The sequence below is a fragment of the Scomber scombrus genome, chromosome 23 (genome assembly GCF_963691925.1).
Source record: "Scomber scombrus chromosome 23, fScoSco1.1, whole genome shotgun sequence".
NCBI lineage: Eukaryota > Metazoa > Chordata > Actinopteri > Scombriformes > Scombridae > Scomber > Scomber scombrus.
Genome location: NC_084992.1, coordinates 2,784,053 through 2,798,644, shown reverse-complemented (window position 1 = coordinate 2,798,644; position 14,592 = coordinate 2,784,053). Strand labels below are relative to the sequence as shown.

Genomic DNA, 14,592 nt, shown 5'->3' with positions numbered 1-14,592 from the left:
ACCTTATCATTGTCTTTATGACGAACATAAGTGTTATATTTACCCTATTACAATAAAGAGTAAAATCATCAAAAGGCTCAAATATTGTTCGACTTTTGTCAAACGATCTTTGAATAAATGAAACGCTGCTTTCATGGAATATCTCTGCCCGAACATCTGGTGACCCCTGGGGCTCTTCTGGACCTCAGCTGAGACAACAGTGATTCCCTAAGTTTTACCTCTAGACCCAGAAGTAGAACAATAAATGTGTAAAAACACTGAATCTTACACTTTGTTTAGACCTCACAGCAGCTGTATCTAAGGCCCCTATTTCTTGGATATTGGTGGACACTGCTATGAAGATATTTTCAATCTCTTCAGTGACAGAGGTTACTTTTTGCTCGTAACATGGTCAGTGCAAGCTAGTTCTTAACTGGCAGTCCTTAGAAATTCCATTAAAGACCGTGTAAAGGGAATTCAGACATTTTCTTCTAAACACATTAAATAGGTCATAAATGTATTTCTAAAAAAGGTGTAAAAAGCATTTCAACCATTTAGATTTGAATTGTGGAGCTAAGCTTCACAAACTGTGTTTTCAAGATTTCTGTGTCTGGATTTAATGGGAGGGTCTGAAAATCACTGCCGCATTACGTAAACCCGCCCCTGCTGCTGTAGAGGTATAAATACATTCAGCGCACACTACTACTACTTTTAATGCCTTGTGCCACATGCGCCCTCCCTCTGCCAGAGTCCTGCCCCTCCTACCGCCCACCACGCTCCACCTCCGATGAATAGAAAAGGGCAGAAGCCCTGAGCTATTCCTGCAGGCTCAAGAAGATTATAACAAAACTACTACTACAGTTAGCCAGTTAGCTGAGTTAGCTGCCGCGCTAGCCGCCAAGTTAGCCACCGAGCTAGCAGCTGAGTTAGCAACAGAAAGGTCTCAGACCTAGCCTCCATGTTTCTGGTAGAGGTGGTGACTTTGATTGACAGGTGACACTTGGTAGGGGGCGGGGTTTCAGCGAACTCCGCGGGGCATGCCCACAGCGTTTGGGAACAGAGAAAAAGGCTGGTTTTTACACAACTTTGAAGCCTAATTTCATATATTTTCGGCGATTTTTTTAATCATTCACATTTGGCAGGGTGGTTAACAACACACTTTTCTGTGGTATGTCTCAGAACACATATTTATTCTTACTTTACACAGACTTTAAATACAGTAAATATAAAAAGAAAGAGTTGTTGTATCAGCTGCAGTCTTACCCAGATTTCATACCTGTTGGGTATCTGCTCCAGACACATTTGGTTCTGTTAAGGAAACAAATTAAATTATCAGAGTTATTACCTGGAAAACAAGATTTCAACTGAATATAACTTAACTATATATAACTATTGCATTCAGCTTTCGCTTTAAGATAAACAGAATTAAGGGTTTTGAGGATCATCATGTTGGGGTTTAATCAGTGTATTAATGATATAAAACTTTGTTGTATCATTATCGATACAACAAAGTTTGAAATAACAAAGATGAAATAATTAAAAAAACACTGCTGGGTTGAAGATTAAACAAATAGTATTGTACAATAATTACACAGCATACATACAAAGTGACATCAGCTCATCTCAACAAGCAAAAAACAACCCTAGTGTATTATAGTTTCTAAAGGAACAAAGAAATGATCTATGATTGGTCAAACATGTCAATCACACAAAGAAATACATTTGCATTTATGCTTATTAATTACCCAAGTCATGTCACATAAGGGTCACACATCCCCCTGGACACAAGAAAGAGGAGTCTTGAACCATAAATGATCAACTAACACTAAACATGTCCTACCTTTACCTAACTAACACAGGTTAAGAGCCTGGTGACCACCAGACCCCTTAATGTAGTTAACATGAGCCTTCCTCAGGACATATAGACCTATAGGATCAAAGCTGTGATCATATATTCACTCAGAACCTGAATCTTACTTAATTCATTCAGTGCAACTGCAAGTGTTTTATGTTAAATGGTTTTTGACTATCAAACTAAACATCTTATTTTACATACATGGCTAAATAAACCTGAGGGGCCCTTGCTGTTTGTCTGTGGTTTTCTCACGTGGTTTACAACTGAGAGAATTGCATATTCACATGCATCTATAAATACATGGAAGGAAATTGTCTTGCTCTGATGAGCTGCTTGAAAACATTTCATTATTGTGAGCCCAGTAGTACCAGAAATGAACACATTTAATTTTATCTTCTAATTTTTCATCTTTTCTACCTCAATTATCGCCAAAATAGAGGTATTACTCGTACTGTGTTCTGCACATGTAGCATTTGACATCATTTAAATTTCTTCAATGATTAATGGTGAAGTCTTACTGGAAGCCAACAAATCACAAACATCACCTCTACCACTTTTCACTTATGGCTGCATGTGTTTCATGTAGACAAGCTGTCGATTAGCTTCTTTAATACCAAATATTATGTAAAAAAAAAAGCAGAAGTATTCATTCTCCAACAGATAATTTGACTTTGTGCAAAACATCACTTTGTTTTTGTTTGTATCTGTAATCTTGATGGAAAGTCACGTACAAAAGTAGGATCACGAACAACAAAAATTTTGATTTTTGAAAATGAATCCTTGCAGCCTACCTCTCTCCTTTGTTACATTTTCATACGTATCCTCTTCTGGACCAACCACACTGTCATCACCTGTGAAAACAAAAAAATTAACATTGATCATTTTTTGTCAAGGCCGTATTTATCTTTCATTTCTTAGCTGTTTTGCTCTTGAATAAGAAGCATTGTATATAACTTAAAATGTTACTTAAAACTAAATAATACCAATAACTAAAAATATTACACCAGTTAAGTAAAAATTAATTTGACATTTATCCTTCAAGCCTACCTCTTTCCTTTGTTACATTTTCATATGTAACCTCTTCTGGACCAACCACACTGTCATCACCTGTGAAAACCAAAAACCTGAATTAACAACACTTTCCTCTCCTGAGAGTGAAACAAACTGTAAAATTACATTTACCTTTTCAATCAGAAAAACAAATTCTTATATCAGGAAGTAGCGTGTATTCAGCTAAGACAAGAACAAAGGGTTATACACACACTCGAGAGGTTTTATGTTTGCTGGCAAGAAAGTAATAGTAGAATATGATCAAGGTACACTTAGCAAGACTTCACATTCATTTTTCTCCAGCAATTGCGTTTACTGGAATTTATTTCAGATTTCAGATTTCCTGGTGTCATGAGTTGAGGCCAATATGACACCTTTTAAACATAACTTCACAACGCTACATTAGTTTGACACCTATGATAGTGCTGCTTCCATAGATCAAACATAAATGATCTAATGAATAATCTGAGGTGTAGAAGTCGCCCCTCATGCTTATCTCAGTAAAAAAAAAAGTGTGAGGTGGGTGTAAAATCAAATACACTTACCTCTGTTTGTGCCTTCCTCAGCTGTATCTAGTGTAAATTTGTATTTGCAACAGTAAAATAGTCCAACCAACAGCAGCAGCAGAGCCATACATAAACCTCTGACAGCAGTCCACGGTGGCACCTCAGAAGATGGACTTATGGGAGAAGCCTCATTATGAGAAGTCTCATTATGAGAAGTCTCATTAAGAGAAGTCTCATTATGAGAAGTCTCATTATGAGAAGTCTCATTAAGAGAAGTCTCATTATGAGAAGTCTCATTAAGATAAGTCTCATTATAAGATTCTGTAAATGCAAAGAGAGTATATACTTTAACTTATGTTGCAGTGTTATGTTTTTATGCAAGGGGCATTATAAAAATCTCATATATATGTACTGTTCAGGTCAAATTTGACCCATTTTTACTTTTGAGAGCAGTAAACGCTGCCTAGACATATTTGTTTTTTACAATTTTTTTAAAGAGTAGATACAAATGGAGAAAAAAAGGAACATTTTACATTTTTTGTTTATTGAGGGTGTTTTAGAAATTTTACTCTTAGACTAAATTAAAAAAAAACAAAAAAAAACACACACAATTCATAACATTTTCTTCATATTCAGTAATTCATTAAAATTATTTTGGCTGGTGCTGTCTTCTGTTTTCAGTAATGAGAGAGCTTAACACAGTGATATTGTTTATTTTTCCATAAATGCATTGTATAGAACCTAAAGACGATGCTGTTGCTGTCTGAAAGCTTCATTAAGTATTAATCACCAATTTATTAATGACTTATGATGAGGTATATAATGATATAAAACATGTCATTTGTAATTTAAACAACAATAAACAATAATTTGTAACAAGTAATTTGATGTAGAAACTAACTAAAAAGGGATTCTGTGGGGGGTTAGAATATGAAAACTTTGTTGGACCAATATTTTCTGTGACTATTCTTACACAATGTATCGATCTGAACCAGCAAATATAATTTAGTAACAGCACAATTCATCTCACCTCTGAAAGCTCTGACAGTCAGCAAGCTCTCCGCTGATTCTCCAGCTACAGGCATGATGCATTTATAAAAGCCTTCATCTGATGTGGAAACATTGTTGATGGTCAAGATTCCTTTGTACTCAGTCCTGATGTACAGACCATCTTTATAGAAATCAGATGCGAGTCCAGAGCTACTTTTCTTCTTTTTACAGGGCAGACTCACATCGCCTCCCTCCTTCACTGGAAGAGCAGGAATCTCCAAGATCACAGAACCATCTGATCAATGTGTAAGAAACACATTTATTATGATAGATCATGATATATAATAGATTTTAGATGTGTTTTTGTTTTTTTTGGCAAACTTCACGCTCAATATTATTTCTCTTTTGGAATAATTACAGTGATATGCTATATCTGCTATGTAAGATACTATCTCACAAACAATTACTTGATTTTGACCAAAGCATTCAGCTATTTGCTGCTATGTAAGATTTATCAAGCAGATTTTCTCTCTAAAACAAACTAGTTGTTGAACATACCGGTAACACTGATGTTGACAACTCTACTTCTCTGTCCGTCTCCATCCTCACACCAGTATTCTCCACTGTCTGATGCAAATGCAGATTTAATGGTGCCAGATCCTGCTGATGTCACCCAGTTAGAAGTATGTGTTTGCTTTATTTCCTTGAGTGACCTCATTACTTTCCCTCCAGTCAAACGATCAAACTCACAGTTTATAGAGATCGACTCATATTCAAAAAACTGCAGTCTGTCTGGATCAATACGAAGAAAAGCTGCACCTAAAACAGAGAAAGAAAGAGATTGACTTCACAAAGTCTGCTGGTGCTAAAAATGTAATAAATGCATGTAATACACACAATTTGACCTCACTGAGAGCCACATGGGTGATGATATTTTTATCAGCATTTTGTTGAATTACTAGTTATTGGCATTGTGGCCTTGACATTATTCTACATGTACAACATTGAACATTATACCCCACAGCCTCTTTTGTTTCAACAGTGTTTTAAGTGATCAATTAAACTATTAAAACTGCTTTACCTCTATGTGGGTCAGCCTAACAGCCACATCCTCATTAGTTAAACAAACACATTGAAATTTCAGTTTGATGCTCTGCAAGTGAGAGTGGCTAGTCCATGGATAGATAGATATATCCTTTATTGTCATTGTCACAAGTACATTGAAATTTAAAGTGCTCACCAGTCAGTGCATCATTCATAAAAATGAAATTTAATAAAAATATAATAGTTACTAAAAGATCGGTAGAAGATGGTTAACATTGTGTTAGGCTAACCCTTACCCTAGCCTTTTACAGCTTATGTTAGAAAGTGTATTTAAATCAAAATTTCAAAATGTTGCACTATTAATCATATTATTAATGAGGATATGGTGTCTGTACACTGAATATTTAATTTACAAACAATTCCCTTAATTAAAATATCTGCAGCTTACCGTCATTTTGAATGCAAAAACTGTTGTGAACTTGAGCTACCAGCAACATCAACACATGAATCACTGGAGAGAAAAAGCAAGAGAGCTGTATCAGACAAATTATCAATTTACATATGGATTTATGTCATATCATGCGACCTAATTGTTTTAATAGCCGCCAAATTCAGCTTGTATATTTCTCTGTTTTGGAATCTCACACAGAAAACAGAGAAACAGAGTCAGTACTCACACAGTCTGATGCAGAGAGCTGTAACGTCCATGATGCCTTGCTGCTGACTGTCTGCGCAGCAGACTGAAATTCACATGAAGTGAAATATAGGTGAGACCCTCCTCTTCCTGTTTGTTAGCTTCACACATTTATTTGTAGAACTAAGACAGAACTAAGTTTGAAACCACAGTCTTTCAGTGCAGAGTGAAAAACCTGAGGGGACGAATAGGACTTTACTTTTCTATTCATACATGATAATGGCCACTATAGGGTCATTGGAAAACTTAACAGCTTACCACATAACTATAAACTCATGTAACAAGGAACTAGTCTCACTTGGTGTATTTAATATTATATGTACTTAATGATTACTTTGCAACAGTATTATATTAATCTGAAAAATATTCTTTGTAGAGCACATGCTGCTTTTATCAAACCTCCTCTCCAGAAAAAAATGTTTTCATTCTTATTTTCAATTGCTGAAGGAGGAGAGTGTTGGCGCTTTTCCACTACACAGTTCCAGCACGACTCGACTCGACTCGACTCGGTTTTTTTTGTGTTTCCACTAGGGATAGTACCTGGTACCTGGTACTTTTTTAGTACCTGCTCTGGTGAGGTTCCAAGCGAGCCGAGCCGATACTAAATGTTACGTCAACAGACTGCCGGCCACTGATTGGTCAGAGAGTCACTGGAAGAGTCATGAGCCGTCCCACACAAGAATCAAACCCGGCATTTTTAACTACCAACAACAGCGTTACAGCGATTCATTTCTCTTCTCTTGCTTTGTGTGTGACAAAAAGCCTCATACAGCAGCAAGTACACCATCGCCTCCATGTCCTCCATTGTTTATGTGTTTTGTGCCGTGTATAAAACGAAGTCACGGCAGTTTCGCAGAGCCGTGCTATGACGACCCCGCCCACGTTGGGTAGGTACTTTTTTGTAATGGAAAAGTTTGTTCCTGGTACCGTACCGAGTCTAGTCGAGCCGAGTAGTGCTACAACTGTATAGAGGAAAAGCGCCATTTGTCTGTGCTCACTGTAAAATGGAGACTGCCAACATTTGTTTATTCTAAAGTGATGGCTCCCTCTAGTGGCTGTTATATCTTTTTTCACAGCAAATTAGGAAGAAATGTGTCAAGGTTATAAAGCCACAAAGTCTACAGAGGAAGGAGGTTTGGGTGGTTCGATGGGTTAACACTGGTTGCCTTCTGTTTCTTACTGACAGTCAGAATTTATTTATTTTAAACACCCACTTCATCATAACTGTGATATTTCATGCTTATAATAACATCAATAAATGGACAGAAAAAAACTGTAATGAATAATAACTTTGCAGGTTATGTTTACAGACCGCATCCTGACTGAACATAAATGCCTGACTGTGTAGCTGATGTGCTATCCTTTTACCAGCAGGGGGTGCAAACATACCACAACACAGAGACCATAGCTTATGGACATTACAGTAACTGTTTTTAAATTCCCTCTTTGTTTCCTCGGACAGTGTTCCGCTGTTGAGCTGCAGTGGAAGTATAACAAAAAGAGAGACTTTGGCATTAACAAACACATTGAAAGACATGAATGGTTACTGTGATGATTACAGTGTTCTGTTTTAAGACAGAATATTATATACAATTATGAACCCGTCATTTAAGTTTTATTAGTTTGGTCCTTATCTCACCAAAATCTATTGAGCACAAAATGATTAACTTTGATAGAAACAAGTAATCTTGTGAGACTATATATTTAACATTACATTAAAATAAACCAGTTTTGACAGAATTTTATAATCTTAAAATGAAATCAAACAAGTCTGCCTTAATCCCTTTTATTATGCTAAAGATTGAAAATTGTGCTCATTGACACATCAATGAACATTAGCCATTTCATGGGACTTTTATTACAAATGTCACAAGGAAACAACCTGACGTCAGTACCAAAATGTTCAACTTATACCTCTTATATGACATATTTGAGTTGGAGTTGCAGTCATCAATTATCAAAGCTGACAAGTACAAAGGTTGCCCTTATTGCAATTTATTCATGGGAAAACATTTAGGACAGTGAGTCATTGAGCTCAAACTGGACTTATTGATTGTCATGCCACTCGTTCAATAGTGTTACTTGTAAACATATTTTTAAAATTATCATAACTTTTCCGACAAGCAGTTAGTGATTGTGAAGGGACTGGTTAAATAGGACACAGCACTAACACTAATACACTTTGTAATTATGGACAATATAAAGACCACCAGCCAATAACGTAATAACTTTTTGCCCATAATGTTATAAGTTATTATGTTATTGGCCTGGTAAAAAATAATCCTTCACCATTATAATAACTGGAGCTGATAACGTAATAATATACTAATATCACTTTATTTAAGTTATATTTATTGGATATGAAATCACATTTCCATGACACTAGTCTTACGATAATGTTCGGGTCAAATAGAGCTGTTTCACGAAAGAGAGTTAGAATTAGAATTAGAATAAAATTATTCAAGTAAACACATATGTTTGCAAACGAAAACAATTACACATTTTCATGTCTCATGTTGGTATCTATAATATGAAATCTTTGTCTCTTTGAGGATGATGTATTCTCAAATAAAATGACCAGACTCAAGTAGACACCCAACACAAGTAGTTACTGTAGCTGCAATTAAATTACATGTACTTTGTACTTTGTACTTTGTGGAAGTAATAAGTGAGTTTCACCACAAGAGGGAGTTTATGATTGTGGTCGCCATCTGTCGGGAGAAACCAGTACATTTTTGTGCAATACTGATGAAACAACAACAGAGGTGTGTTACTCACAATGGGCCAGATGCAAGAATATAGACATTTTTTCTTAGATAATCACCAGGAAACAGTCGTGAATGACCTTTGTAAACATGATGAATCCCACCTGTTCTAAATGAAAAATTTAGACACCAAGAGTTTTTTTTTAATCACATTCATATAATTGATAACAACGTTAATCTAGTAAGGACCGCAAGTCTTAATAGACAAGGATCCTTATAACAAATCCTTGTCGTAGCATTACCTACTATGTATCTAAGTTAACACGGTTACACACTGAGTTCGTGGCAAGGTCTAAAATGTAATGGAAGTACATTTATATGTAAAACTGCACTGCAGTGGGAAGAGCTGGTACAACATATAGTTACCCCCCCACCCCAGTTTGGGTGACTATAACAGTCTATGCAGTTGTTTAGGGCCCTGGTTGTGGCCCTAAACAACCACACAGACTTTATTTATGCCAGGGGCCGGCCCTGAACACAGGTGGAAAACATTTGTTCTCTGTGTATTCTGTCATTGTGCCTCCACCTCCTCCTCTCCACAGTAACAGCTGGTTAATACCTGCCCTTCAAAGGTATTATTTATAGGCACAGTTACCGTCAGCAACATTACTTTCAAGCTTGGTAAATCACCATGCATATGCTGAATAACATATTTGCATTTTCAAATTCATGGGTAAGAGTTAGGTGAGCTTATGTGGCTTGTGTGGATTTACAATTTTACTGAATTTGGTGTGAAGTCTCCCCTGTGACTGGGCCCCAAAATGTGGGTCAGTGAGGACCATGTGTAGTCTGTTAATGGAAAGTTACTGCGCTATGTTTGTGGAAAGTTACTGCACATATGTGTAAACTTAGTGAGTCTGCTTCAGCTCAAACCAACATAACAGTTTCACGTTGGTCGACCACAGTGAGATAATTTTAAATGTGCAGCAGTAGCTCTGCTCTTGCAAACAGCGTCTTCAGACACGCAAACAGACACCAAGGTGGTTTAACCGTTTCACTTCAATGAGCCGCTCACTCTTAAAAATAGACATTGGCTCATGGTAAATGGACAGCACTTACATATATCTCTATTCTTCTAACCAGTCAAAGAGCTTTTTATGCTATCAGCCACATTCATGTATTCACACACTGATGTGCTAGCTATCACACAGGGTGCTGGCACAATCATCATGAGCAATTTGGGGTTCAGTATTTTACCCAAGGACACTACGACATGTGGACTGGAGGAGCCGGGGATCGAACCACCAGTCTTCATATTAGTGGAAAACCTGCTCTACCTCTTAAGTCACAGCTGGCCAAGTTTTAGTTTAATTTTGTTTTGTCCACCTTTTCTCAGCCTGTATTACCTACTTCTTTTTTGGTTTTGATTAAATGCGTAACCAATCCTCTGTGAGTGTAAAAAGAAAACCTTATTCTTTGACTCTGAGGACGCAATACTAAAGTCTGATGTTTGCCATTGTGTTTTTTTTTAGAGAAATTAAACTCAATCAAAGTGCTGGAAATGTCTAGATTTTATGTCCTGTCATCTGTGATTGAGAAATACAAGATCAAACATGATCAAACAATGATAAAGTAAATAAATCATTAGCTGAGTGTAGTATTAACTTAGCAAAAATTCGCTCTGAATGTAAATGTACTGCTGATGTTTGCATGTTTTTAACAAACACAAAGCAAAAATAAATAAATAAATAAAATACATCACAGCTTTATTCATTAAAAATGTAGTACCAAACAGACAATCAAATTTACATTGCAATGGATGGATTTCGGGCCAGGTGTTGACGCAAAACGTTTGAATCAAAATAATTTTTACAACAATATAAAAAAATTAAAATGTACACTATGAAAAAAAATAAATGTATTGAGTTACTGTAACATCACTGACTATGGCTGTATGACTCTTTCCTTCAGTCAGATCTCTCTGCACTCGATGACCTGTAAACACAGAAAATACAATCATTACAAAGTCATGGAGTCTCTTCAGTTAGAAAGGTAAATGTTATTTCACTTTTTGCTTGTAACATGGTCAGTGCAAGTTAGTTCTTCACTGGCATTCCTCATAAGGCATTAAATATAAAATAAAGAGGTGCTGTATCAGCTGCAGTCTTACCCATGGTTCAGTAAAGAATATACGGAGTTCTCCTCTGATAAATATGGTTTGGTATTTGCTCCAGACACATTTGGTTCTGTTTTGGAAACAAATTGAATTATCAGAATTTTTACCTGGAAAACAAGATTTCAACTGTTAATGACTTAACTATAAATTACTATTGCATTCAGTCTCAGCTTTAAGATCAACAGAGTTAAGAGGCTCTGCCGTTCTTACATTCTGTAAGTCACGTTGAAGTTTAATCAATGTGTTTGGTTCAGTATTAATGATATAAAACTTTGTTTTTATGTTACATAGTTTTTGTCAAAACCTTCCATCTCATAGTGATGATCAAACTGCACAACTTGTTTTACGTAGATGGCTAAATAAACCTACTGAGGGGCCCTTTCTCACTGTCTGTGGTTTTCTCATGTGGTTTACAACTGAGAGAATTACATTTTTCACACGCATCTATAAATACGTGGAAGGAAACTGTCTTCCTCTAATGAGCTGCTTGAAAACATTTCATTATTGTGAGCCCAGTAGTACCAGAAATTAACTAATTTCATTTTCATCTTCTCATTTTTCATCTTTGCCACTTGAATTATCACCAAATTAGAGATATTGTTGGTAAATTCTCCCTGGAAGCCCACAAATCACAAATATCACCTCTGCCCCTTTTCACTCATGGCTGCATGTGTTTCAGTGCAGACAAGCTGTCGATTAACTTCTTTGCTAGCAAACATTATGTGAAAAAAAAGAAGCAGAAGCATTCATTCTCCAGTTTATGTGATTTTGTGCAAAACATTACTTGTTTGTATTTGCAACCTTGGTGGAAATGACATACAAAAGTGGAATCATACAAAAATAAAATATTGATCTTAACATTAATCCTTGCAGCCTACCTCTCTCCTTTGTTATTTCTTCATATGTCACCTCTTCTGGACCAACCACACCATCAGCACCTGTGAAAAAATTAACATTTGACTCTTATTTGCTGTCAAGGCCGTATTTATGTTTCATTTCTTAGCTGTTTGTGCATAAGCATTGTATATAAATCAAAACCTAATACACCAGTTATATAAAAATGAAATGTAAAAAAAAGTATAATGTTATGTACTTCTCTCTTTTCTTTGTTTTCTGATAACAGCATATGTTGCATGGTCTGAATTAACACCACTTTCCTCTCCTGAGAGTGAAACAAATGATAAAAAAAAAAAAAAATTACCAGCCATTTAACTTTTTATCAGAAAAACGTAATAATGGAAACACATTCTTATATCAGGAAGTAGCATATATTTAGCTAAGACAAGAACAAAGGGTTATACACACAATATTTGATGTACTTGTGTAATTAAAATCGATCTTTACATATTAGTGTAAGCCATGATATACTCCATCTGGTCTGCCTCATTGTAGGATAGAGTGCTTAACCAGTGAAAGAGCTGAACCTCAGCTAAAACAGCAGCTAAACAGGATGTATAATTACCTTCCACACTCTGCCCTACACAGATGATTTAGAGGAACACTGAGTAAGACTGCACATTCATTTTTCTCTGGCAATTGTGTTTACTTTGTTTCAGATTTCATATTTCCTGGTGTCATCAGTTGAGGCCAATATGGCACCTTTTAAACATAATTTCACAATACTACATTAGTTTTACACCTATGATATTTTTGCTTTCATAGATCAAACATAAATGATCAAATACATAATCTGAGGTTTAGAACTTGCCCCTCATGCTTAACTCTCAGGAAACCCCAGTTAAAAAAAAGAAGAAAGAAAAGTGTGTGAAGTGGGTTTAACATCAAATACACTTACCCCTGTTTGTGCCTCCTTTGGTTGTATCTTGTGTACATTTGTATTTGCAACAGTAAAATAGTCCCACCAACAGCAGCAGCAGAACCATAAATGAACCACTGACAGCAATCCATGACGGGAAGTGACTCTCGGGAGAGGTCTCATTATGATAAGTCTTATTATAAGATTCTGAAAATATAAAGAGAGCATATACTTTAACTTATGTTGCAATATAAAATAAAATATAAAAATTTTGTTTCATATCAGATACGGTTCAGGTCATATGTGACCCATTTTTACATTCCAGAGCAGTGAATCTTTGTTTTGACCTGAAATTTTACAACTTTTCTAAAGTGACCCAGAGAAGATAGAAATGAAGGAAAAGGGAACATTTTAAAATTTTTGTTAATTGTCGATGTTTTGGAAATTTGACCATTAGACTATATTAAAAACATAATTCAAAACATTTTCTTCATGTTCAATAATTCATTAAAACCTAAAGAAGATACTTTTGCTGCTCTCTGAAAGCTTCATTAAGTTTTAATCAACCATTTCTAATGACTGATGAGGTATATATGAATGAAAAATGTGGTTCAGTAGTTTGATATAGGAACTAAGTTTTAGGGGATACTGTTAAGGGTCAATATGAACAGCACATGTGGCCGATATTTTCTGTGACTATTCTTACACTATATATGGATCTGAACCAGCAAACACAATTTAGTAACAATACAATTTCTCTTGCAACACTCTATTTTCAAACACTGTTACATCTCACCTCTGACAGCTCTGACAGTCAACCAGCTCTCTGGTGATTCTCCAGCTCCAGAGATGTTGCATTTGTAAAGACCTTCATCTGATGTGGAAACATTGATGATGGTCAAGATTCCTGTATAGCTAGTCCTGACGCGAAGACCATCTTTGTAGAAGTCAGCTATGTTGTCAAAGCTACTATTCTCCCTTTTACAGCGCAGAGTCACATTATCTCCGTCCTTCACTGGATGAACAGGACTCTTCAAGATCACATAACCATCTGTGTAAGAAATATGTTATGATAAACATATAATGATTTTCATACAGGATATTGCTGTCCGACTCTGAAATTAGAAACCACAGAACCATTTACAGGTAGTGGGGGAAAACCGCCCTAAATTAGGCCACCAGGCCTCCTTATGGAGACTTCTTTTGGGTTCAACAAAGCCTTTAGCTGTGGGAATGGATGTAGGTTGAACAATAAAACAAAAATCTTGGTTCTTAGCAGGTTTAGGTAAATGTTTTGTGACACTACAGCAATCTGATGATAAATGTATTTTATGTTTACTCCATGTAAAGCTCCGCAGTTAGCTGGATAGTAATATGAAGACCATAGACCCTTTTTACAGCATCAAAGCAAGACAAGCATCTAATCCCAGTAAACCATGTCAGTAGGTAAGCATGCACATTGCAGAGCTTGGCGAGGCAGACATCAAATCGCCTATTTCTAACAAATAAGTGGACCTGTTGTGCTCTAAATGACATTCCAGTTAGGGTTAGGGTTCCAGTTGTATTAAAACCCAATATTATTCCTCTTAAGACTATTAATCTTAGACTACCCTTAGCAAAAAGTAGTATACTTGAAGTTCATTTTATTAAGTATGCTTGAGTCTAAGTATAAGTATAGCAAGTATACTATGGACCATGTACTTGTAGTGTACTAGAAAGTATACTAATTTAATACCTCTTCAGACTAAATTGGAACATTTTTAAGTTTCTAAAAGTATCCTTTATAAGGTAATTTTAAGTTCACAAAAGTACACTTTCAAGTATACAACAAGTACAC

The 14,592-nt window shown here is 35.9% G+C and overlaps 1 protein-coding gene and 1 long non-coding RNA gene across 2 annotated transcripts in view; one reads left to right on the top strand and one right to left on the bottom strand.

The window, feature by feature from the left end:
- LOC134006306 (butyrophilin-like protein 10) overlaps nt 1–14,592 on the top strand; it is a 49,297-nt gene that overhangs the window by 24,782 nt on the left and 9,923 nt on the right. The window lies entirely within an intron of this gene.
- Nucleotides 1,256–12,852, bottom strand: LOC134005750 (uncharacterized). Its single transcript, XR_009927890.1, has 3 exons — nt 12,795–12,852; nt 11,878–11,937; nt 1,256–1,287 (listed from the first exon to the last, which is right to left on the bottom strand). It is a non-coding gene; the product is annotated as an uncharacterized LOC134005750 (long non-coding RNA).